This window comes from Tamandua tetradactyla, chromosome 4 (genome assembly GCF_023851605.1).
Source record: "Tamandua tetradactyla isolate mTamTet1 chromosome 4, mTamTet1.pri, whole genome shotgun sequence".
In the NCBI taxonomy this organism is placed as follows: Eukaryota; Metazoa; Chordata; class Mammalia; order Pilosa; family Myrmecophagidae; genus Tamandua; species Tamandua tetradactyla.
The window spans coordinates 94,092,861-94,120,483 of record NC_135330.1 but is presented as its reverse complement, the minus strand read 5'-3'; the positions used below and the strand labels follow the sequence as shown (position 1 = coordinate 94,120,483).

Here is a 27,623-nt window from a genome sequence, read left to right as displayed (position 1 = left end):
AACAGTGGTGATGGTGGGCAGCCTTGTCTAGTTCCTGAAACTTAGAGGGATAGCTTTCATTCTTTCATCAAGAAGGATGTTAGTTGTGGGTGTTTCATATATTGTATTTATAATGTTAAGGAAATTTCATTCTGTTCCTAGTGTTCTAAGTTTTTTTTTCAAGAAAAAGTGCTGAATTCAGCCAGATGCCTTTTTTGCATCAATTATGATGATTGCTCTTTTCCCCATTCATTTGTTAATGTGGTTTATTACATTAATTTATTTCCTTATATTAAACCAATCTTGCACACCAGGAATACTTCACATGATTGTGACATGCAATTATTTTAATATGCTGTTGGATATGTTTTACTAGCATTTTGTTGAAGATTTTTGTATCTATATTCAGGAGAGATATTGGTCTGGTTTTCTTTTCTTCTAGTATCTTTATCTGGCTTTGGTATGAGTGTGATGTTGGCCTCACAGAATGAATTAGGGAATATTCCCTCCTGTTCAATTTTGTTGAAGAGTTTGAACAGAATTGGAGTTAGGTCATCTTGGAATGTTTGGTAAAATTCCCCTTTGAAGCCATCCGGTCCTGGGCTTTACTTTGTGGGAGGTTTTGACCACTGGTTCAATGTCTTTACTAGTGATTTGCTTGTTGAAATCTTTTGTTTCTTCTTGAGTCAATGTAAGTAGTTTGTGTGTTTCTAAGAATTAGTCCATTTCATCTAGGTAACTATTTCATCTAGATGACTAGGTTACACTTCATCTAGGATACTGTGGTAGTTAGATTCAGTTGTCAGCTTGGCCAGGTGAAGCTACCTAGTTCTGTTGCTGTGGGCATGAACCAATGGCACATGAACCTCATCTGTTGCTCATTATGTTTGCAGTCAGCTAAGAGGCATGCCTGCTGCAATGAATGATGTTTGACTAAATTGACTGGCACTTAAATGAGAGAGCACAATGTAGCACAGCCCAAGCAGCTCAGCATACCTCATCTCAGCATTTGCAGCTCAGCTCAGGTCTTTGGAGATGCAGAAAGAAATCACCCTTGGAAAAGTTGTTGGAACCCAGAGGCCTGGAGAGAAGGCCAGCAGAGATCACCCTGTGCCTTCTTGCATAAGAATGAACCTCAGTTGAAAGTTAGCTGCCTTTCCTCTGAAGAACTAATGAAATAAATCCCCTTTTATTAACAGCCAGTCCATCTCTGGTGTGTTGCATTCCAGCAGCTAGCAAACTAGAAGAGATAATACTGTTCATAGTATTGTTCATCCACTTATAGTCCTTTTTATTTCAGTAGGGTCAGTAATAATGTCTTGCATTTCATTTCTGATTTCAGCTATTTGAATCACTTCATTCTTTTCAACAGTCTAGCTGAAGGTTTGCAGTTTTATATCCTTTCAACAAGCCAACTTCTGGTTTTGTTGATTCTCTGTGTTGTTGCTGTTTTTCCTATTTCATTTATTTCTGTTCTAATCTTTGTTATTTTCTTCCTTCTGCTTTGTTTGAGTCTAATTTTCTCTTTTTCTAGTTTTTGCAGTTTTGACATTAGGTCTCTGATTTAAAGTTTTCTTCTTCTTCTTTTTTTTTTTTGGCATGGCCAGGCACCGGGAATCGAACCTGGGTCTCTGGCATGGCAGGCGAGAACTCTGTCTGCTGATCCACCCTGGCTTGCCCTCTTCTTTTTTAAAGTAAACATTTAGAGCTACTAATTTCCCTCTCAGAAATGGCACTTTTTTTTCATTTTCATTGACCTCAAGATATTTCCTAATTTTTCTGATTTGGTTGCATGCTTTTCAATTTTCTATTTCTTGTTCTGTTTTATATTTCTAGCCTCATTCTGTTGTGGTCAGAGAGTATATATATTATTTATATCATATATATTGAAATATGTATTATTTCAATATGTTTGAATTTATTAAGACTTCTTTTTTGACCTAGATATGGTCTCTCCTGGTGAATGATCCATATGGACTTGGAAAGAATGTGTTTTCTGTTTTTGTTGTGTGAGGTTTTCCATATATGTCTATTAGGTCTAGTTGATTTAGAAGTGTATCATTCAGTTCTTGTATGTTTCCATTACTTAGAGTGGTATTAAAGTATCCTACTATTAATATAGTATTTCTCCCTTCAAAGCTGCCAATATTTGCTTCATATATGTTGGGCCCCTGCTGTTTCATGCATATATATTTATAATTCTTGTATCTTCCTGTTTAATTGTCTTCTTGATCAGTATATAGTGGCCATCTTAGTCTTTGATGATGGATGGTCTTTGATTTAAAGTTTACTTTAGCTGATATTAGTATAGGTACCCCAGCCTTCTTTTGGTTACTGCTTATATGGTCTAGTAGTAGTAGTACACACATGCATACACACACATGCACACACACCCCTATACACATATTTACATTCATTCACTTTCAACCTACTTATAACTCTGAGTTTAAGGTGAGTCTCTTGCAGGCAGCATGTAGTTGGGTTATATGTTTTTGTATGCTGTATGATGGGGGTAACATTCCATTCTTTTTCCATCTGAGTATTCTGTTATTGCAGCACCATTTGTTGAATTTTTGTTGTTAGATTTTTTTGTTTGTTTGCTTGTTTTTTTTTGGAAGTGCATGGACTGGGACTCGAACCCAGGTCTCCTGCATGGCAGGTGAGAATTCTACCTCACTCTCCTGGATTATATATTTTATCCATTTTTTCAACCTCTGCCTTTTGACTAGAGATTTTAATCCATTTACACTTAAAGTTACTACTGATAACACAGGACTTTCTTCTGTCATTTTGCTATTTAGCCTATGTAAATATTATAATTGTTCATCATTTCTTTTAATGCCTCTTTTGTATTTCATTTGTTGTGTATGCCGTACCATAGTGAGTGCCTTCTCATTCCTATCTGGATATATTTTTCATTTGTTTTCCTATGGTTTCCATGGAGCTAAAATTTAACATCCTAAATATTTAGCAATCATGTTTGGCTTGATACAAACCTAACTTCAACAACATGCCATATACTTTTCTTATACCTATCTGTTTTCCCACTTTTCTTTTTTATACTTACCCCTATATCCTTGCATATTTTATGCCCAAAACCTTAGTTTTATCACTACTTTATATGCATTTGCCTTAGCACCTGTAGGAATTAAGAAGTGTAATTACATATGAAACATTCACTACCATGAAATGCATTTAAAATTACCCTACAGGTTACCTTTACCACAGGTCTTTATTTCCTTACATTGCTTTGAACCTCTCTCTAGTGTCTTTTCCTTTCAGTCTGAAGAACTCCCCTTAGCATTGCTTCTGGGGTAGATCTAGGGGTGTTGAACTCCATTTTCTTTTTTTTTTTCATCTGAGAATTCTTAATTATCCCTCATTTTTGAAAGAAAGTCTTATGGATTTAAATTTCTTAGAAAGCATTTTTTTTCTTTCAGAACTTTAAATATTTCATTTCACTGCCTTCTTGCCTCCATGGTTTCTGATGATAAATTGGCACTCAGTCTAATTGGGACTCCCTTGTATATCACACCTTGTTGTTTTCTTGCAGTTTTCAGAACTCTCTCCTTGTCCTTTGTATTCAATAGTATGATCAGTATATGAAGGAGTACTTTTTTCTTCATGTTTATCTTGGCTAATATTCTTAGATATGCATAATTATGTCTTTTGCTAAGTTTGAAAAGCTCTCTTTCTTCTCATTTTTTTTAATATTACCTCTGCCCTTCTCTCATCATCTCTTCTGAAACTCCCATAATGCATATATTGGTGCCTTTGATGTTATCCCAGAGGGGTCTTAGGCTATTCTGACTTTTCATAATTCATTTTTTTTCTTTCTACTTCTCTGTCTGACTCATTTCAAATGTCTTGTCTTCAAGTTTACTGAATCTTTTTTACTACCACCTGCAATCTGCTCTTGTAAACCTCCTGCAAATTTTTCATTTCAGTTATTGTGTTTTCAACTCCAGTAGTTCTTTTTTGTTACTTTTGAAAAACTTCCCTCTCTTCCATAAGAGTTTCATATTGCTCATTCATTGCTTTCCTGAAATAGTTTGGTTCATTCTCTGTATTTTCCTTCATCTAGTTCAACATTTTTAAGCTCATTTATTTAAAAGCTTAGTTTGGTATGATTACCTTCTTGTCTCCCTCTTTTGTATTTCCTGGACCCTCTTCCTTAGGATGGGCCATCATTTCCTGTTTCTTTCTTTGTCTTGTATTATTTTGTTGCACTCTGTGCCTTTTAATATTTTAAAATGTTAACTCTGGGAGTTATTCCCTGACATGTTTATTTCTTGATATTGTAACCAGCTGACAATAAGAAAGAATTTCTTGAGCTTCAGCGCTCCTATCAGGAAGGTCTGCTGAAGTCAAATGCAATGTGTAGGATCTCCCTGCCTTTCTTGGCTTCTGTCTGGTCCCATGCTTTTGCCTGTGAGTTGTTATTGGAGTCCCCATTTCTGGGATTCTGGTAGTTCCCTCTGTTTCCCAGGAAACAGACCTCCAGTTCTGGTTCTCGGGTGGTTGAAGCCATGAAGCCTTTGCCCCAGGCTACCCGCCTCTATAGTTTCTTACATTCCTTTCATTTTCTTAAGAGGCTTTTGCCTGAAGAACAAATTCTGGGAAGAGGGGCATGCCAGAGACAGTTTTCCCAGTCAAAACAGGGTCAGGGACCCAATAAGGGAGTGCAGACCTGCTCCAAAGTGCCCTGGAAGAGGATTGGAAGGTCATAAATAGCTTTTCCACTGGCTCTCCAGAGCTGAGCTTTCCTAGTCTGCCCAGCAAATGCAGCCCTTCAGCTGTCTCCCTCAGGCCTGGGAAAGTTTAGTGTCTAGGTTTCTCCATTTTGTGCCTCTGTCCAGGGAGGGCTGAAATTAAATGCTGCTGCTTTTGTTCATAGAGGTTGAAAAAATAGCTACTCTTACATCAGTGATCGCCAGTGCTCACTCCTGTTCTTGCAGAAGAAGATTTTTATGTTCCTTTCTCTCATCAGCAAGATGGCCAAGGACTGAACCTCAGGACATTCTGCCAGAAAGGTGGGTAATCTGTGCAGGTGGCCATAGCACAGAGAGAAATTTTCAGTTTGTAAATATATCAACTTCTTCCTTCTTTCTCCTGCTCTTTCCTGGATGTTTATACATTATTCTTCTTCCCTCTGGAATTTCAACATAGTTGCTACAGAGAGTTTCTGCCTGTGTTGGTGGAAGGACTGAGTCCTGGAGCTCCTTATTCTGCCATCTTCCCACAATCCTCCTCTATTAGACTCTCTTAATTTAATAATTTTATTGTTTGTCATGTTATTCATCTAAAAACAGTTTTTGTATGAGTGACATAATAGAACTCTAAGGACAGAGTTTGATATGCTACCATAAAGTGGAATGGATATGGAAAGAAGCATGAAACATTGAGTAATGGTAGGAATAATTGTTTTGTTTTTGAGTGAGCAGTGTATGTTTGCCCCCATGATTCAAACACATCAAAACCATGAACATTCTGAGTAGATAACATCCTGTGAATCTCATAGTACTAGTTAGGTCATGCAAGCTGTTGTAATGGAGAAGACCCTTGAATCCAGAATCATGGCTTAATAAAATGGAAAATTGTATCTTGTTCTCAAAAAGACTGGAACAACTGTTCTTAATTGAAGGCAGCAGGAATTTTCCTCCATTAAATTTTGCAAGGAACCTGGCTGAAGGGGCTCTGCCATCTTCAACATGTGGCTTCCAGGTTATACCTGGGGGTCAAAACAAGAATGTGACCCTTAAATTCTCAACAAAGGACTATGGACATTGTGCATGTTACATAGCAACTCACATATCCAGGGTAGAGTCAGGGTAGAGCCTCTGGTTCCTACCTGGCTCTGAGCAGCACTTTGCAAGTAACCTCAGCCTTGATGGTGATTTTGATCTTGCTGGGACTCAAGCCACCACTGACATGAAATGTCATGAAGATGATGAAGTTAAGAAGAAGTAAATGACTGTCACTGGAGATGTACTTTTCTAATTGTCTAAGATCTGGCTACTTTGTTTGGCACAATATGGTAGAGTAATAAAATTGCTTTTTGTATTAATTACCCTAGGATGCATATTTAAATGCTTATCAGTTCTCTTTGAAACCATTTTTTGACCTTACCATTTGGCAAGTGTGTTTGGGTTTGGAGATTTAAGAAAAGAGTGAAAGTGACATGGATCATTAGAAGAACTATTGAACCCTTACCATGTACCAGACTCTGTATTATGTATTTTGTTCAAAATATTGCATATAAATCCTCACTAGATTTTGAGTAGATAGTATTATCACCATTTTATAGATGAAGAAACTGAATCTCAAATCTAAAGGAAAATTAATGACTTTCTCTTGATTGCTTAGCTTACAAGTGCAGGGCCTTGTTTCAAACTTAAGTTATACTTACTCTAAAGTGTAGATTCTTAGCCATTAAAGTAAAGACTCTTTTTTTTGTGTGTGGTCAGGCACCAGAAATTGAACCCGGGTCTCTGGCATGTCAAGCAAGAACTCTGCCTGCTGAGCCACTATGGCCTGCCCAAACTAAGACTCTTAATTAAGTACTTAATAAATACTAGATTTTTTTCACATAAATTATCTAATAATCACTACAGCTTGAGAATAGGGAATGTTAACACAGATGCAAGTAGAATTTAAGTGAACATTCTAGTAATAAATGCTTTGGCCAGTGACCAAACCCAGACCTGTTTGATTATAGGGTCTAAATCTTTCCCTTACTATATTTCTTCTGAGGCTTTTAACTAAGATCTTAAAGATGAGTAGGAATTTACTAGAAATGACCAGCATAGGGTGGAAGGGGAACATGTTACACATTCCAAAGAGAAATTTCTGCTAATTCCTGAATGATTATTAGCATAAACTTGTTCATTGGGTAATGAAGCCTCATTTTATAGTTAAGCTTCTTGAAAAAATTCTCATGGATTGGTCACATCAATACCTACAGCTGTATAGGCATCTGCACATTTAGAAGCATGACATTTCTTAATCAAATAAATGTCCAACCCTTATCCAACAACCACAATTATTGTCTGGAATTATTTTTCAGTCTGAAATAAAGTTAGCAGACTTTATATCATTTTTAAAGAAGTTGATGAAATTAAGAGTATAAAATATTTTATTTGGAGCTGAATAAGTACATCCATGCAGGAACCATTAAAGAATAACAACAAATAGAACTTCACATTTCAAGAGACATTGGAATATTGATCTCTACTAAAGTATTTGACATTTATCTGATAGTCCAGAATCATTGTGTTAATCATCATGTTGAGTATATTTGTATAAGGAGCTAGAGAATTATATAAGCTTCATATATTATAAATTATAGTGGTTTAGAAGCTGTATATACCCCAGAATAAACATGTTCTTAAATTGAATCCTATGATGTTAAGTGTGTGGCCTAGTTCAATCAGAATAAGACCTAATCCTATTAGTAGCACCTTTTAAAAACAGAAAGAGACAGAGTGAGAGAGAGAGAGAGTGAGTGGGTGCTCAAACATGAGCACATGCCATGGAAGCAGGAAGCTGAAATCATAAAAGAATAATTTTCTTCAATAAAAGAAGGAGAAGGAAAAGGCCAGCAGATGTTGCCATGTATCTTGCCATGTGAGCAGCCAAGGATTGCTGCCAGTCAGTCTTCAGGAAGGTAGCATTGCCCTGATGATGCCTTGATTTGGGCATTTTCTCAGTCTCAAAACTATAACCTAATAAATTTACATTGTTCAAGCCAAATGATTTTATGGTATTTGGTTTAAGCAGCCCAGGAAACTGAAGCAATTATTAATTTAATTGGTATCTTAAAGCAAGTTTTGCTTATATGAAGAATTCACTTTTATGCCACATCTAGATAAATGAGATATTATTGTGTAGTTGAGATGTTTTCTGTTTATATTTGTGATATTTCCAATATTCCTTGATATAAAAATACTGTACAGATGAGTCATTTATAAGTATCCAGTGGTATACAGCTTTTGATTTGGAGTAAAATTCTGGAAGTTTACCACTTAAGGAAAACTTGGAACATGATCTCAGATACCTCACTCTGCTTCCCCAATATATAGGAACTACACAAACAAAAGAATATTCAGTTTTCTAAAGTTTGAGTCAGCCAAACATGCTTATAGACATCTCAAGAAGCTATTTCTTTAACACTGAGTTACTGTTATCAGCAAACTGGAGTTACAAATTTAACGACAAGGAAATCAGTATTTGAAAACACAGTTGACTAAAGCCAGTTAACAATGCTCAACTTGGCATCTTGACTTCATATAGTGTGAAATAAAACCATGAACAACAACACCCAATTAGAAATATCAAGAATATAGTGTCTTAGCAGAACCTTGTTAAATTTTACAGTTATTATTACATGAGGGAAGATGCACTTTCTCAGGAATGAGTAGGGCAGGAAAAAAGTCTTTTCCTGGCCTTGGCAGAGAATCCATCAATGTTCATCTGTGTTAGAATCCTTGAAAATATAAGAATAAATGACATATGCAAAAGATAATTGGTTAGTAATAAAATTCTGTTTTGGTTAATTGACAGTAGCATGATTGCCATTATTATCAATTTTTCAAAAGCATTGTGGAAAACTGGTTTATCTGAAGCAAGGAAATAAAAATGATCTGTCTGTCTCAGAGCCAGTTTGGAATCATCACTGTTATTTAAACTCAACAGGAGCAAATATGGCCAGATGCATGGTGGCCTGGAAGAGGAAGTAGATTCCTTTTTCACCCAGACCCTGAAAATGTTAATCTGGAAGTAACTGGTGGAAGACAAAGCAACTTCACAAACAAGTGCTGTGCATGAGGGTGATTGGGAGGACTGGCTAGATAGTGTGAACTCCTCTTCATTATTGCTTGTTGCGATGAGTGCTGCCCCACTAAAGGAGAGTCAGACACATTTTCCTCTCAGACATAGATGGGTACATAATCTTTAGTAATTCAGTCAGCTGATCAGCCTTGAAACTGTTTTCAGGTATGCAAAGAAAAAGAAGAGTTAAACAGACAGGTAAAGATGATCATAGTGATGAGGCATTGGCAAGGGTCAGCTTGATGCTGCAAAATTCATCAGATGCTAAGGAAGCTTTCTTTATGGATGCTTGAACTATGCATGGAACATATGTTGTAGGTGTGCTTATTTTTGTCTTCTGATTATTCATGTTTTAGTTTTCACTTGTGCCTTCCCATAAATGAAAGACTATAACTTTTTTATTTCTGGATATAAATGCTTTTGCCATAAGTGTTCAAATTATATGTTACCTTGATACATGTGATGGAGAGTAGTTATTCTTGTCATATAACATCAATTTCTGCCAATCTTGTTTTATTCAAAGTTCCCTTTAGTTGATGTGAAAATGTAGATTATGTTTACTTGAAATGGGGGGGGTGAAAAATATATTTAAGAACATTTCATTAGGTCTTTATTTCTGCCTTCTTATTTCCATTTATTCTATTGTACTTATTAGTGAATGGGTTCAGAGTATTTCACTTGCAGCCTTTTCTCATCGAGGCATATACTTCCAAAACCCCATTTTCAGAATGTGTCTGTTTTAATTGCATTTCCATGTGGTGATAGATGCAGTACTATCTGCCAGTCCCTCCCCAGACTCTATAATTCTCAGCACAGATGGTTTTTATTACTATTTCTTCCTCCTACCTTTCAACACTCTGACACTAAATACTGATACAGTACCCTGAGATATTCATTCATCTCTCAGACCTCCAGATGAACCAGACACATAGCTTGGATGAGTGACAGTGGGAGGACAGGATCATTACAAGAAATTTGAGCATACCCAGTCACCACCCTTGGGAATTGAAGCAGACAGTATGAGACAAAAATGGATCAGCTCTCACTCCAGTCAAATTTCGAGCTTAGTGCTCCTTAAGACTTTTTTTTTCCATTCCTAAGAGTATAGAGTGAAATGGAATACAATAAGAAAAATGAACTTTGAAAGATTCTCAGGAGCATGTGTGTTTCAGGAGGATTGGCAGAGAATATGGAAGAAGCTGTGGTTAGTTGGTGTGTTAGGGGGATTTATACATTTATGTAATGGTAATGGAGAAGAATTAACCATGGGAAAAATAGTGAGACCTGACTTTGAGTGCTTTTCAAACCACATTCTGTGCCTCTCTTTACCATCACCAATATGTATCAGTCCATTAGGGCTCTACTCATTCATCTTATCCATTCAGCAAATATTAGTTTATCAGCCATTCCTGGGTAGATATAGAGATACAGTGGTGAGCAAAAACATTTACCATTCTCATGATTTTTCATAGCAGATCATCACATATAAATTCACTCTTGAAAACCATGATGAATGTCATGTAAGAAGGGAGCATATTTTCATAATAACATGAACAAGGATTCTAATCTGGAGTGAGGAGAGAGTGATCTGGTCAGGCTTTCCTTCCTGAAGTTTGAAGGGTGAGTGAAATTAACTAGGTATATTTATTATTGGAATGGAGAAATGAGAAAGCATTTAAGATGGAGGGAACATTATAATCAAATGTTTAAGTCCTGATGGGTAGTCCATTATCAAATCTGATAGCTTAAGAGCACAAAAATTAAACAAGGTGAAAGTGCTGCTTATGCATATATGTTCTAAGAAGTGGAAGTATGATGCTGCAAAGATGGCTAGTCTAGCCTAGGCTACCCTAAGTGTCCCCTAAAATGCTTTGAAGAAATTCAAGGAAGGTAATTATTACCTGCCATGATGGATTTCAGTGTAAAGGAAATCAGATACGATTGGGGGTAGCAGGATATAAGATAGCATGTGTTTATCATAAAATCAAGAAGAATCATATTTTTTTAAATATCTAAATGATTACTTAAACTTTTACCAAGTAGAAATGTATGCAGGGATTTTAAAAAATAAACCCCACTGGTTTTGCCAGACTGACTGTCTTTTAAAAACTAATCTAAATCCTGAGAAGCACTAGAATTATTGTTGAAGATTGTTTTCCATGTCTTCATTCCTCAGTTTGAAAACTATTGTAATCAGAATAAGTTAACTTTAAAGCCATATTTATACTTGATAATGTCCCTGAGTATTCATCTTTTTTGGAAGGATTACCACTCCAATGCCTTTCTCATTTATATGCTTCCTAATACCTCTTCTGTTTTTAAACCCATAGACTATTTCTTCTTTTCAGAAACACTGAGACTAACCTTCAAAAAGGCAAACATGGCAATAGATTAAGGTAGGAGACTGACACAGAAGAGAGTTTAGGAAGAAGTAATTTGAAGAAAGCCACAAAAATTTGCATATTTACTAGCATAAGGTTATAAATGTAAACAATGGTATATGGGGTATTTTTACCCTCAGTTTGTGAATTATTTTTAAATGGTAGAGAGCTGGGCAAAGAACTTGATCTAAAGTTTTCAATGTTACTAAGTATTCATGTTTAGGAACTGAAAGAACAGAATTCCAATAGACCTGAAATCACAAAGTTTTAGAGACGATATTACTATCTTATGAACAGGCTGACTAGTGTTAAACATTTAATATGCCGTTACTATTGGTCTCTCTTCTTCCATTGAAAAGTCATACTGTGCATGCTTTGTTTTGTTTTTTTATAAGAGAACTATAACTAAGAGAGTTATATGAGCAATTTGTGCATATAGGAGGTGCTTTTCATAAGTGTATTTAGGATAGAAATAAAAGACCCACAATGTAAATATCAATGAGTAAATTTTAATCAGGTTGTTTTAAAGCACAGAGTTAGAACCTATGTCATCAACATCATAGTTCTCCATAGTTCAACTTTCATAAATCTGTGCACATTTGTGAATATACAGTATCTCTTGGCAATCCAATCAAATTGACTTATTAGCTATCTTTCTGAATCTAAGTAGTTTGTAAGTAGATCCAGTTTTAAATGATCATGTCACCAATTACCAATTTTAGTCATGATTCGATCAATGAAAACTTAACTGATTTTGACACAATTTTCACCCCAAATTTCATGCATTTATTTTTATGTTTACTCAAGTTATGAAATGGTATAGAGCACAAGCTGACTGTTTCTTTCAAGACATAATACTGTATTTTACCTAAATTCAAGGGAGCCTTATAAAACATAGCAGCAACAAGAAGTGGTCTTGGGTTTTTTGAACTGATTAGCTTTCACAGTTCACTTGCTAATCAAATTCCACTTAAGAAAAAGCACATCAGTAGTTATAAAGGGGATAAAATATGACTCCTCAACATATCTCACAGTAGAGATGCTACTTTGATTTTTCTTATTGGTATTTCTACTTGAGGTAACATATAGGCATATGTGTTTCACAATAATAGTTCCAAGATAACAACTTTGATCAACTTATTTAAAGAAAGAGCTGAACTCTTGTGCATGAAATCAAGTGTACTTTGTGATGAGGTGATACCACTTTCTAAATAATTGTAAAAATTCTAGCATTCTTTATAATAGAGATTGAAAAAAATATTCTAAGTACTGGGTAAAAGATTTGGTTTCAAAGAATTTTCATTTTACAGATTCCATTTTCAGTAGTTATTCTGAGTAGCCTTGCTCTGTGAAAAATGCCTAACCTGTTCAAAGAAAATATGCTGACCAGAAATGCTGGGGTGCTGAGACGAACTGAGTAAATAGGAACATGTCTAGACAGAACACCAGGAAGAAGAGGAAATGAGGGCAGAGCTTGGAATCGTTATCTTATATCAAGGTCTCTGGTTTTAAATTGAATTTCCACTCCAGTTGTCCTGTAGAGTTCACATGAACTTCTAATAAGCCCAGGAATAAAAGACTACTTGAGTAGACAGAACTAACATATTACCCATAAAATTTTGATAGAATATGATACCTTTCTTCTGTGTCCCAGAGTAATAAGTGTGGAGATCATGTGTGCAGATGTCGTTTATTTGGATTCCCTAGAGAATAAAGTAAAAACTTATAAACCCTGGGACACCAGCTAAAGCAATTATAGAATCAATGTCACCATCCCAAGGAATAAAAATTTAGATCATGTCATTTTTATAATATAAAGCATATATTGTTTTGGACAGGATAAAATCCAACCTCCTTAACACATTTTAATTTCTTTTCACTGAAGTCAGACAATTAATTAAACAGTTTCTGAGCTTGCCATTAATGACGCTACTCAATCTAGCTTTTGAGTACTTACCAAGCATTTTTGAATCCCACTTGCATGCAGTAATTAGCCCCAGTCTAAACTTCCAACAGAACTGCATCTCTACCTAACTATGTGTGCTTACCATACTATCCTAATATCATGGGTCTTTAAGAACTTGCCTTAGATTTCTATTAGAGTACAATGTATTGGAGATAGGCTTAATAGCTGACTAATTCTGGCATTACCCAAATTTCTCTTATTTCTATTAAATGCTTACATGTGAATGAATGAACTCATAACTAACCAAAAGAATAAATCAACTTGAAGCTATTCTGGAAATTTTTAATTTGAGAAGTTAACTATAGATTGAACATAAAAGTCCCTTCCAAATTTAGTAAAACTTATTTGTCTTTTTGAAAATCTTAGTCACGTTACTTCTGTTGAAATCATTTTGGCAGATAGCTGGAAATCAAGCACAGTTACTGAAATTCCCATTCTGTAATTTACTATAAACCTATGCAAAGAAAGCAGTCCCTTAACTGTGGACCCTGATCACAGATAATGAATAGTGGAGATTCCTGGTTTGTGTGTCTATTATATATGATTTGGTGGCAAAATATTATTTAATAGGCCACCTAAGAGTAGAAATACAGAAAATAATTCTGGTATAACTTAGAGTGGCTTTTTATTTAATAGACAACCTAAGAGTAGAAATATAGAAAATAATTCTGGTATAACTTAGGATAGCTTTGAAAAGACCTAACAATCAAAGAGAAAGACCTCTAAAAGAAGTCAGTGGTTTATGCTATGCAAAGAAAAGAGACAGATAGTTTCACAATCAAGAAAGAAATATAAGAAAACTTTCAAAATTTTTTTTCATCAATTTGCTTTTAGAAGATTATAATTTGTAAAGTGAGACACCTATTACTTCCTCCAGGGGTGGGGTTTCACCTTGTGAAGGGTGGCAAGAGCATAAAAGTGACTGTCACTATGAATTCAATCCTAGGAGAACCAACCCCCACACCCTGGTTTTCAGGTATTGGGGTTACCATCAGAAGCACACCTGACATAGCACTGGATGGAACATTTTGCTCTCTTAGAGAAGAGACAGAGTAAAGTCAGCTTCACAAATGGGTGTCTATCACCCATAGCCAGCAGTTCTCAATCCATGTCGTATGCAGGGAGGTGTTTTAAAAGTGCAGCACCCGTCTCTCGTGTGTGTGTGTGCTGTAGTGGAGGAATCTGTTCCCTCAATGCCAGATATGCCAGCAGGGTGTGAGCCACATATCATAAAACATGTCTACTTTAATCACACTATCTTCAGTGAATGGTTACATAAGTTTGGGACAGAAGGGGATGGAATGTATGGCAGTACCTTCTCTATTGGTGGATTGTGTTTTATCCTGCCAGGTGACAGCATCTGTTCTTGTGCATAGAATGTATTTGTAGGGACCCTGGTAAAGGTGACAAACCATTTTATAACTGTCCCTTATCACATAAGGCATAAAGACAAACTAGTAGAAAGAAAACAAACCCTGATATAATACTTTTATCTTTATTAAAGTAAATTAAATAGTTCATGTATCCATTAAATATATACTAATAAAAAACAATTTGATCATGTTATCTTTAGGTTTTAACTGGAAATCACATGATCCAGAAGTATGTTTTTGAAATACATTAAAAACTAAATTAAAGTATACATTTTTAAACCATACTTAATTTCCAAATGAAAACAAATAAGTACACATTTTTTTATTTTACCTGACAGTACTCAACTGTCCTGCATATAACTGGAAACACATTAAATCTCTCCAGAATAGGGTGCAAATCCTTGGGCAACATTCTTAAACTTGATATCTTACAACTTAAATAGTATAACATGAACAAAACAGCATTACAGTCCTCGTTTCTGTAAATGATCATGTGGTCAAAGTTCATATTTATCACTACCTTCTTCCACTACCCATTCCATGTTCCCTTCCCCTCAGCAAGCACTTCAGCTGGCCGTGGTTCTTTGCCTGGTGGGGTGACCCAAACTTTATTCCTGAAGTTTCAGAGCCATTAGTGGTCCTGCCTGTATTGTATTGCTGCAGTTTTCCATTGATTTTAATCAGAGGGCATAGTAGTACTAATAGACGCCCTAGGGGATCTCCTGTATTCCAAGAAAACTCTTCTTTCCCTCCATTATGTAGTTGCAGTCCTACTTCCTTCTGATATTCAGGGTCAATTACCCCAGACAAGAATGTAATCCCCTTCTTGGCTTGTTGATCCAGGGGCATAAGTAGCCCAAAGTGATCAGGTGGCAGTCTTAACTTCCAGTTCAGTGGTATCACTGTTGTTTCTCCTGGAGGAAGCACACCCCATTTTGGAACTAAAACCTGTAGACCAGCAGAACTCAGGGTAGCAGGGACAGGAAGCAAAAATTTTCTTAGTGGATCACTAGGGGTAATAGTGAGTGGTACCATACCCATTTCCACCCCTTGGTTCCTGGACCCATGGATCCTGGCTATGGGAGAAACAGCACCGTACAGCGGATGCTGATTCAGAGCATACACAGCTTCCTGGAGAACATTACCCTAGCCTTTCAAGTTTTTGCCACCTAGTTGTCACCGTAATTGAGTTTTCAAAAGGCTATTCCACCGTTCTATCAATCCAGCTGCTTCTGGATGATGGGGAACATGGAAAGACCAGAGAATTCCATGAGCATGCACCCATTCCCACATTTCATTTGCTGTGAAGTGTGTTCCTTGATCCGAAGCAATGCTGTGCAGAATACCATGATGATGGATAAGGCATTCTGTAAGCCCATGGATGGTAGTTTTGGCAGAAGCATTGTGTGCAGGGAAAGCAAACCCATATCCAGAGTATGTGTCTATTCCAGTTAGAACAAATCGGTTCCCCTTCCATGAAAGGAGTGGTCCAGTGTAATCAACCTACCACCATGTAGCTGGCTGGTCACCTCGGGGAATGGTGCCATATCGGGTGCTGAGTGTGGGTCTTTGCTACTGGCAGATTGGGCACTCAGCAGTGGCTGTAGCCAGGTCAGCCTTGGCGAGTGGAAGTCCATATTGCTGAGCCCGTGCATAACCTCCATCCCTACCACCATGACCGCTTTGCTCATGAGCCCATTGGGCAATGACAGGAGTTGCTGGGGAAAGAGGCTGACTGGTATCCACAGAACAGGTCATCTTATCTACTTGATTATTAAAATCTTCCTCTGCTGAAGTCACCCTCTGGTGTGCATTCACATGGGACACAAATATCTTCATATTTTTAGCCCACTCAGAAAGGTCTATCCACATACTTCTTCCCCAGACCTCTTTGTCACCAATTTTCCAATTATGGTCTTTTAATGTCCCTGACCATCCAACCAAACCATTAACAACAGCCCATGAGTCAGTATACAAATGCACCTCTGGCCAGTTTTCCTTCCAAGCAAAATGAACAGCCAGGTGTACTGCTCGAAGTTCTGCCCACTGGGAGGATTTCCCTTCACCACTGTCCTTCAAGGACACCCCAGAAAGGGGTTGTAATGTTGCAGCTGTCCACTTTCAGGTGGTACCTGCATATCGTGCTGAAACATCTGTAAACCAGGCCCGAGTTTTATGGTGTATTAGTGTCCCCAACACTCAATAGAAGAAAAAATATCAATTTTCATACATTGTTACAGTCATGAACTCACACTTGTATTGATTAATCCAATGTAGGCAAATAAATTCTATTTTATGAACAAATGTAACAGAAGATAAAAAAGATTCTATGCCCAATGTTCATATTATGTTGAGGTCATGCAATTCTGATATCTTGAATATCTCATTTAATATGCAAAGGAAATAATTGAATTGTCTTAGAAAAATCCATTGCCATTGAATGTACTCATGTAAACTAGAGTTACATTATCATGGAGACTGATATTAGTTGAATTTGTTTATAAAGGCTCTTGAAAAATCACCAAAGCAAAATTTCTTCCCAATCCTGATTGAATAGTTTTGCTTTATCTTGTTGTTTCAGCAGTTCATTATTTAATATAATCAAATATCTTCTTTTTCTGTTAAAAATATTTTACCTAATATTTTTTGGTACAGGTGCAAAATTACCTATTAATTTATTTACTGAAAAGGTGAGTGTCAGATTGTAGCATGAAAACCAGGAACGAGTCTGCAGGCCTCCAGGAACATTATGTGAAATTAGAACAGGCTGAGACTAAGGGCCCACAGTTTTGGGAAGCAAGTGATTTATTAGCTCATGCATACGGGGCTCAGCTGAGTCACCTCAAAAGTCTGAGCCCCGAACAAAAGGCAACATTGGCTTTTATAGACACTGTTACATGCTAGATATAGGGCAAACCTGATTCAGCAAATAGCAACAGTAAAGGAAAGGCAATTGGTCAGTTTAAGGTGTGAAGTAGGTTCACAGATGAGCTGTTAGAGGAGGGGACCCTACCCCAGAAATGTGACTTATCTTTGTTGCCTGCTGTTCCATCCATTCCCAGAGGTCAGGAGAGGAGGTCTGGGGTTTTCTATAGAGGAGGCAGCTGAATAAGAAAGAGAAAGGGGGAGGCCTGTTTGCTATATTTCCCCCCTTTGATGCTTACCCCAACTTAATAGGGAGGGGTTATAGCAACACTTAAAATTTAATGGTTTATACATTTTCATTAGGAGGATTCATGCTGTGGCTCACCAGATTACAGTATTTTCAATGAATATGATGAGGGCTCTGATTACACAGGGACCTGCAGTGATTAGAATTAATAAGGTAAATAGGGGACCGGCTAATGGCAGGATCCAGCTGGTTCAGGTTTTTGGGTCCCAATTCTACAAGGTTTTTAATTTTCTTCCCCAATTTTAGATCCAATTTCTAAGGTCCTGAACCTTAGCAGTGTAGGAGCCAAGGGTTAAAAGGAGACCCACAGAATTTGTTGGGAGAAGCTGGTGTCAGGGTGGTGACAACAGTAAACTGTGGAGATTGTTATGTAGAGCAATCTGTGAGAAAGAGAATGTTTACCCCAAATGGTTAAGTATGAAGGAAGAGAGCACTGAAAATTAAGCACTCTGATTCCTCAAGAAGTGCATGTATGCCTTTCATCACCCCTAGCATATAGGCTGGATCTGGTTAAGAATAAAGTTGTCTGTTGTTTGTTATGACTGATCTTCAGACCCCCTGATCCTGTGTGCCTTTCTTTCTCATCATTCCTTAGTGTCCTTCGAACTCTGTTTCATAGGAAGCAACATCTGGCACCCAACGTGGGCCTCAAAGAAGAAAACTCTGAAACAATATTAAGGAACCAAGGAAAAGTCTCCATTAGAGGGGCATTTGTCCAGCTGATAGAAGAGGACTCAAGTCATATTGGTAAGTAAGCATTTTCCTTGTAGCATTTTATATGACATATAATATATATTTAATAACTGGTGTCCTTCCAGCGAGAGAAGCACCAGCTGCAGGTGGGTGAGGCCGACCTGAACATCCAATCCTGAGGACCTCCCTGCTAAGTGGGAGAGAGGACAGGTGATGCCCCCAGAGAAAATGCCCAGCCCAGCTACAGAAACATGAAAAAAACACTGTGGTTTAAGCATTTAAGTTTTAGGATGGTTTTATAGAAAAATACATAAGGAAAACAGAAATAAGTAAATCAATTAAAAATATCTATCAGATCAAAAATTGGCTTTAGTCCTGCTCCACCTTTTCTTCTAAATAGATCTGCTTTAAATGTGAGTCAATAACTTTAACCTGCCCTTGCTTCACATACTCAGAAAATAATATGGACATGTGGCACACGGACTCCTCAAGCCACCCTGTTGTGGCCTCCTACAGGAAGCAGGAGTCTTTGGGCAATAGCAGCATCCACAGCTCACCAAAGGTTATTTTTGTTAGGGGATCTACCACTGTGAGAGGCCGGGTGAAGTGCTGTTGGCAGTAATACACCCCGACGTCTTCAGCTTCCACTCTGTGGATGGCAAAGGAGAAGTCAAAGCCATAGCCACTTCCCTGGAAGCTGGAAGGGGTTCCAGCAGCCTGAGCAGAAGCCCCAAAGAGTAGCAGCCAGGGAGCCCAGCTGGGTTTCCATTGGTACCAGGCCATGGAGGTACCTACCTGGAGCTGCTTCGGTAGGTGATGGAAACAAAGCTGCCTCGAGGCACTGCCAGGGTCTCTGGAGACTGAGTCAGAATGGTCTGCACCCTGCAACCTGGAAGGATGCCCCATCCTGAGAACACAAAGTGTTCACTTCTCTCAAAGGCTTAGAGGAAACACATCATGTTTAAACATGACAGAAATTAAGCACTCTTTGGTCTTCCTGTGCACTAGAATCTAGAGAGAGAAGGGTGTGGATGTGGCATCAGGAAGACACAGGAATGAAGGTGGCACATTAACATAGCACTGCCCCATCCTGGAGGACTGACAAGTGAGTCCATTCTTTGCAGCCTCTACTGAGAGGGTGGACATAGGACAGAGCATGGAGACAGAACTTCCTGGTCTCCAGTGAGGACAAAAAAAATTCAGTGCTACATGCACCTCCACCTTAGTTGTGGACTCTGTACCTGCTTCCTAATAATAATTTAGTCAAAACAACTCTACATGGCACACTATAGTTACAAAGTCCATTCCAGCACATTATCTATGTCAAGGGATAAAATTGTAGTTCATGATCTGTAATCAGAACTGCACTTACCCTGAAAACCAATCACCAAGAGGCAATGGAGCTAGGCTGTGGAGCTCATCTTGTGGTGTCCACAAATTCTACTACTTCTGGCCTGAAGAACAAACAGGATGTGGATTGCTCAGGTGGTTAGCAGTTGGGCTTCTCTGGAGTTGGGGTCTGTGCCCCAGGGATTAAAAAAGATGAGGCATCCTTAGTTAATTTGCATGTCTGATGCCTTACCCAAGGGTCTCCTGGGGCCTCTCCAAGCTGACAAGCTCAGATTCTGAAAGAGGCTTGACTAGCTGGGATCAGGTGCTGTCCCATTTACAGGGCTCCTTCTGGTGGCTGAGACTGAGGTCAACCAGATGCCCACTGGAGACCACTGGCTCTCATGGACATTGCTGGCTTGTCTCTATCTGCTCCAACCAGATACCACATGGTCATTCTTTAAAGGCCAAACTGAGGCAATCTGATATCTCTTGAGACCAAACCCAACCTATCTTTGTCACAGAACATAGTTCACAACATAGCTTTTACAAAACCCCACAACCAATAGCACAGAGATTGGTAAGGAAAATTAAAATAAGGTTGCTTTTGAAAGAAACAGAAATATGAGAAACTAGACACCTGCTGAGAGGACCTGGTGCCAGTTGCTGGGAAGACAAGGCAGGCACATATCTGCCCAGACCAAAGGGGAAAGGGGTGCTTTGCTGCCCATAGAAATCACATCCAATGCCCTCAGCCTCTCCACTGCATGGCACAGGTCATGCCCTTTCAGATTGAGGTTGCACCTTGGAGTGAGGCAGAGAAGGACTGGCCTGATGTAGGTGGGACCCAGCAAGGGCAATGGGGCTCAGTTCTTGGGGACCTTCCAGATGTCAGCAAGTACCCTTCAGCACGCTCCTGTTCCCACAGTTACAGACAGTGGCCAGGCCCGCTAAAGGAGTCCCTGTCCAGAGCATGGCAGGGAAATGAGGTGGTGTCCAGGGGCTTGACACAAACTGGGGTCACCCTGACTGATCTGGTCTGCAGCCTACATGTGCCCAGAGATCCTGAGACCTGGGAAAAGAAATGGGCTGAAATTCAAATACTACTTCTTTAAGAATCCACCAGGAATTGAAGGAAATATTTAGGAATTGACTATTTCTCCTAACTGAATATAGAGAATATTACAAGCTCTACAAAGAACCTTGGAAAAGGGAAGAAATTGCCATGTTTAGGAGGGCTTAAAAGGACAAGGTACATGACATCATATGAAGCACAGGGCAGGATCTGAAAGGCATTAGGTGGCCATAGAGCAGATGCTGACAGATTCCAAGACTGGACCATAACTGCGAACCAAAAGCTAACCTTAACCTAACCTCAAAGCCAAAAACAAACATAACCCTAACCCCCCAACCATACCCATAACCCACATTCCAACTCCAACTTTAACCCTAACCCGAACTCCAATCTCAAACCCCAACCCTAACCATAACCCCAACCCTAACTGCCCAACTCCAACCCCAACCCTAACCCTGACCCCAACACTAACACTAACCCAAACCATAACCCTGACTTATGACAGAAGTCAACCTACCACTCAAAGAAAACTGGCCCCAAACACAATAGGACTGTCTCTGCAGGGGACATGAGCAGAAGGGCAAAGCCTGAGTTTATAAATAAGTATTGTCTCACATAACTGTGTGGGGATGAGCAAGTCCAAATTTTACAGGGGAGACCATGAGCTGAGCATTTTGTTGGAGGTTTCTATGGATCCCTGGAGAAACTAGCTGAAGTAGAGGTAGAAATTCTCTCTTCTGCCAGTAGAAATCATCAGCTCTTCTTTTAAGACCTTCAAAGGATTGGGTGAAATGTCTCTCACTGCTGAAAGCAATCTTCTTTGCTGATTGTAGATGCAATCAGCCATAGATGCAACCAATTTACTGATGGTTTAAATCCACAAAGTGTCCTCATAGTAACAATTAGGCCAGTGCCTGCCTGACCAGACAACTGGATCCCATCACCTGGCCAAGTTGACATGGAACTCAGCCATCACAATCCCAAAAGCTTTAAGTCATTCCAGTAACAATGCTAAGTACCAAAATTAGTTATGGTGCTGTCTGCTCAAGGGCACAATTCCCTTCTGTCTGTGAACCTGTGAAATCTACAATATACAATGGAGGGATGGCTTAGGATAGACATTCTCCTTCCAGAAAGGATAACTTGGAAGGAAACCAGGGGTCATGGGTTCCAGTTGATCCCAAAACCCTGCAGGGCAGATTCCCTCAGTTTTCAAGTCCTGAGAGTTGTGTATGGATGGAGCAGCCCTTCTAGGCACCTACCCAGTAGCCAACCTCTCCCCATCACTGGTCAAGTCTCTGCCCTTCCCAAGCTTCAGGATGGCAACCAGGCCTCCAACTCTTGGCCTCACCCCTGGCTGGATGGTGAGAGATCTCTCATCCAGCTGTCCTTCCCTCCACTGGGCTGGCTCTCATGTGGCCCTGAAAGCGGGCTTCTGAACATGGGCTGGTTTACTTTCTGGGTTCCAACAGCCACAGCATCCCTGTGATGGCCCTCTGCAAGCACTTGGAGCAATAAGAACCTGGCTTAGCAATGAGCCAGGAGAGGGACAGAAACAGCATATGTGGGAGGTAAAGGTGAGTCGGTATCAAATAAATCAGAGTAAGAAAAAGGACAAAACACACCAAAGCACTTCATTTTAGGATCCAGACTGCATGTACTAGGGAGAGAGAGAATGTGGGAAAGAGGTGAAGCAAAGTGGAGGTAGTTTCAGAGTTCTTGAACCGGTCCCACTCCCCTGGGAAGGGCTGGGACAAATGCACTGCTCTATCCTGACCAACAGCCTGGACACGGCTTCACTAAGTTTTTATTACTTACTAAGTAAGTGATAATTTTGCTAAGTAATTAATTTTACTAAGTAATAACTTTACTAAGCAAGTAAAAATTAAGTAATAAAAACTTAATTTTACTTAATTTTAATGAATTTCAATTTAAATGTATGTACCTGCCACATTGCTCATTTGGGTGTGCTACTCTGGCCCATTTACTGAGTGACCCAAAAAGCTGCTAGTCTTGTGTGGGGACCAGAACAAGAGGAGGCTCTGTGACAGGTCCAGGCTGCTATGCAAGTTGCTCTGCCACTTAGGTCATATGATCCAGCAGATCCAATGGTGCCAGAAGTGTCAGTGACAAATAGGCAACCTAGAGCCTTTGGCAGGCCCCTATAGGAGAATTACAACACAGATCCTTAGGATTTTGGAGCTAATCCTTACCGTCTACTGCAGATAATTACTCTCCATTTGAGGAACAGCTTTTAGTCTACTACTGGGCCTTAGTAGGTGTATTAGGCAGGGTTCTCTAGAGAAGCAGAATCAACAGGGAAAGGGAACACTTGCAAATATAAAATTTATAAAAGTGTCTCACATGACTGCAGGAATGCAGAGTCCAAAATCCACAGGGCAGGCTGTGAAGCCGACGACTCTGATGGATGGTCTGGATGAACTCCACAGGAGAGGCTCACCAGCCAAAGCAGGAATGGAAACTGTCCCATCTGAGTCCTCCTTAAAAGGCATCCCATGATTAGATTAAGCATCACTAATCATAGAAGACACTCCCCTTTGGTTGATTACAAATGAAATCAGCTGTGGATGCCGCTGATGTGATCATGATCTAATCCTATAAAATGTCCTCATTGCAACAGACAGGCCAGCACTTGCCCAATCAGAAAACCAGGTACCACAACTCGGCCAAGTTGACATATATCCCCAACCATGACAGTCCACCCCGTGTCAACTTGGCAGCCATATACATATCATCTTAAACCATACCTAATTTCCAAATGAAAACAATAAAGCACACATTTTTTTCCTTTTGCCTGACAATACTCAGTTGTCCTGCATATACTGGAAACACATTAAATCTCTCCAGAATAGAGTGTAAATCCTTGGACAACATTCATTCTTAAACTTGATATCTTACAACTTGAATATTATAACATAAATAAAACAGCATTACAGTCCTCGTTTCTGTAACTGATCATGTGGTCGAAGTTCATATTTATCACTACCTTCTTCCACTACCCATTCCATGTTCCCTTTCCCCTCAACAAGCACTTCAGCTGGCCATGGTTCTTTGTCTGGTGGGGTGACCCAAACCTTCATTCCTGAAGTTTCAGAGCCATTAGTAGTCCTGCCTGGATTGCATTGTTGCAGTTTTCCATTGATTTTAATCAGAAGGCATGGTAGTACTAATAGACGCCCTAGGGGATCTCCTATATTCCAAGAAAACACTTCTTTACCTCCATTATGTAGTTGCAGTACTACTTCCTTCCGATAGTCAGGGTCAATTACCCCAGACAATAATGTAATTCCCTTCTTGGCTTGTTGATCCAGGGGCACAAGTAGCCCAAAGTGACCAGGTGGCAGTCTTAACTTTCAGTTCACTGGAATCATTGTTGTTTCTCCTGGAGGAAGAACACCCCATTTTGGAACTAAAACCCGTAGACCAGCAGAACTCAGGGTAGCAGGGACAGGAAGCAAAAATTTTCCTAGTGGATCACTAGGGGTAATAGTTAGTGGTACCACACCCATTTCCACCCCTTGGTTCCTGGACCCATGGATCCTGGCTATGGGAGAAACAGCACCATACAGCGGACACTGATTCAGAGCATATACAGCTTCCTGGAGAACTTTACCCCAGCCTTTGAAGGTATTGCCAACTAGTTGGCACCATAATTGAGTTTTCAAAAGGCCATTCCACTGTTCTATCAATCCAGCTGCTTCTGGATGATGGGGAACACAGTAGGACCAGAGAATTCCATGAGCATGTGCCCATTCCCACACTTGATTTGCTGTGAAGTGTGTTCCTTGATCCGAAGCAATGCTATGCAGAATACCATGATGATGGATAAGGCATTCTGTAAGCCCATGGATGGTAGTTTTGGCAGAAGCATTGTGTGCAGGGAAAGCAAACTCATATCCAGAGTATGTGTCTATTCCAGTTAGAAAAAATCGGTTCCCCTTCCATGAAAGGAGTGGTCCAATGTAATCAACCTGCCACCATGTAGCTGGCTGGTCATGTTGGGGAATGGTGCCATATCAGGGACACAAATATATTCATGTTTTTAGCCTGCTCACAAAGGTCTATCCACATACTTCTTTCCCAGACCTCTTTGTCACCAATTTTCCAATTATGATCTTTTCAAGTCCCTGACCATCCAGCCAAACCATTAGCAACAGCCCATGAGTCAGTATACAAATGCACCTCTGGCCAGATTTCCTTCCAAGCAAAATGAACAACCAGGTACACTGTTCGAAGTTCTGCCCACTGGGAGGATTTCCACTTACCACTCTCCTTCAAGGACATGCCAGAGAGGGGTTATAACGCTACAGCTGTCGACTTTTGGGTGGTACCTGCATATCGTGCTGAACCATCTGTAAACCAGGCCCAAGTTTTCTCTTCCTCAGTCAGTTCACTGTAAGGAACTCCCCAAGAGGCCATAGCTCTGGTCTGGGAAAGAGAAGGTAATGTGGCAGGAGTGGACACCATGGGCATTTGTGCCATTTCTTCATGTAACTTACTTGTGCCTTCGGGACCTGCTCTGGCTCTATCTCGTATATACCATTTCCATTTTACAATAGAGTGCTGCTGTGCATGCCCAACTTTATGGCTTGGTGGGTCAGACAACACCCAACTCATGATAGGCAACTCAGGTCTCATGGTAACTTGGTGGCCCATGGTTAAGCATTCAGTCTCTAGTAAGGCCCAGTAGCAGGCCAAAAGGTGTTTCTCAAAAGGAGAATAGTTATCTGCAGCAGATGGTAAGGCTTTGGTCCAAAATCCTAAGGGTCTGCATTGTGATTCTCCTATAGGGGCCTGCCAAAGGCTCCAGACAGCATCTCTATTTGCCACTGACACTTTCAGCACCATTGGATCTGCTGGATCATATGACCCAAGTGGCAGAGCAGCTTGTACAGCAGCCTGGACCTGTCTCAGAGCCTCCTCTTGTTCAGGTCCCCACTCAAAATTAACAGCTTTTCTAGTCACTCGATAAAGGGGCTTGAGTAGCATGCCCAAATGAGGAATATGTTGTCACCAAAATCCAAAAAGACCAAGTAGGCATTGTGCCTCTTTTTTGATTGTGGGAAGGGCCAGATGCAGCAACTTATCCTTCACCTTAGAAGGGATATCTTGACATGCCCCACACCACTGGATACCTAGAAATTCACTGAGGTGGAAAGCCCCTGCATTTTTGTTGGATTTATCTCCCATCCTCTGACACGCAAATGCCTTACCAATAAATCTAGAGTAGGTACTACTTCTTGCTCACTAGGTCCGATCAACTTGATATCATCAATATAATGGACCAGTGTGATGTCTTGTGGGAGGCAGAAATGATCAAGTTCTCTGCGAACAAGATTATGACATGGGGCTGGAGAGTTGATACACTCCTGAGGTAGGACAGTGAAAGTATATTGCTGACCTCACCAGCTGAAAGCAGACTGTTTCTGGTGGTCCTTACTAATAGATATTGAGAAAAAAGCATTTGCCAGATCAATAGCTGCATACCAGTTACCAGGGGATGTATTGATTTGCTCAAGCAATGATACCATATCTGGAACAGCAGCTGCAATTGTAGTTACCACCTGGTTGAGCTTATGATAATCCACTGTCATTCTCCAAGACCCATCTGTTTTCTGCACAGGCCAAATAGGAGGGTTAAATGGGGATGTGGTGGGAATCGCCACCCCTGCATCTTTCAAGTCCTTAAGAGTGGCAGTAATCGCTGCATTTCCTCCAGGAATATGGTATTGCTTCTGATTTACTAGTTTGCTTGGTAGGGGCAGTTCTAGTGGCTTCCACTTGGCCTTTCCCACCATAATAGCCCTCACTGCACAAGTTAGAAAGCCAACATGGGGATTCTGCCAGTTGCTCAGTATGTCTATGCCAATCTTACCAACGTAAGATGACTGCTATACTATGCTATGCTATGCGATGCTACGCTATGCGCACTTGTGCACCCTTGGCTCCCTATAAGTGTAAGATGACTGCTATGCTATGCTGTGCACATTTGTGTGCCCATGGCTCCCTAGCAGCGTAAGATGACTACTCTGCTATGCTATACACTGCTCGGCTATGCTCTGCGGAATTGTGCGCCCATGGCTCCCTACCAGCGTAAGATGACTGCTATGCTATGCTATGCTATGCTATTGGCAGTTGTGCGCCCATGGCTCCCTACCAGCGTTGGATGACTGCTATGCTATGCTATGCTATGCCATGCTATGCTATGTTCACTTCTGCACCCATGGCTCTCTACTAGCGGAAGATGACTGCTATGCTATGCTATGCTATGCGCACTTGTGGGCCCATGGCTCCATACCAGCGTAGGATGTCTGCTATGCTATGCCATGCTGTGCTATGCTATGCTATGTGCACTTGTGCACCCATGGCACCCTACCAGCGTAGAATGACTGCTATGCTATACTGTGCTATGCTATGCGCACTTGTGCTCCCATGGCTCCCTACCAGGGTACGATGACTGCTATGCTATTCTATGATGTGCTATGCTATGCTATGTGCACTTGTGTGCCCATGGCTCCCTACTAGCGTAAGATGACTGCCATGCTATGCTATACGCACTTGTATGCCCATTGCTCCCTACCAGCATAAGATGACTTCTATGCTATGCTGTGCTATGCTATGCTGTGCTATGCTATGCTATGCTATGGTATGCGCACTTGTGGGTCCATGGCACCCTACCAGTGTAAGATGACTGCTAAGCTATGCTTTTCTATGCTATGCTATGCTATACACACATGTGCACCCATGACTCCCTACCAGTGTAAGATGACTGCTATGCTACGCTATGTTATGCTATGTGCACTTG

At 39.9% G+C, this 27,623-nt stretch overlaps 1 long non-coding RNA gene across 2 annotated transcripts in view; it reads left to right on the top strand.

The window, feature by feature from the left end:
* The first annotated feature begins 4,936 nt into the window (after positions 1 to 4,936).
* LOC143679187 (uncharacterized) overlaps positions 4,937 to 27,623 on the top strand; it is a 63,464-nt gene continuing 40,777 nt past the window's right edge. For both annotated transcript variants that reach the window (XR_013173579.1, XR_013173580.1), the window contains exons 1-2: positions 4,937 to 5,012; positions 18,296 to 18,447. This is a non-coding gene — a long non-coding RNA (uncharacterized LOC143679187). The remainder of the gene's footprint in view (positions 5,013 to 18,295; positions 18,448 to 27,623) is intronic.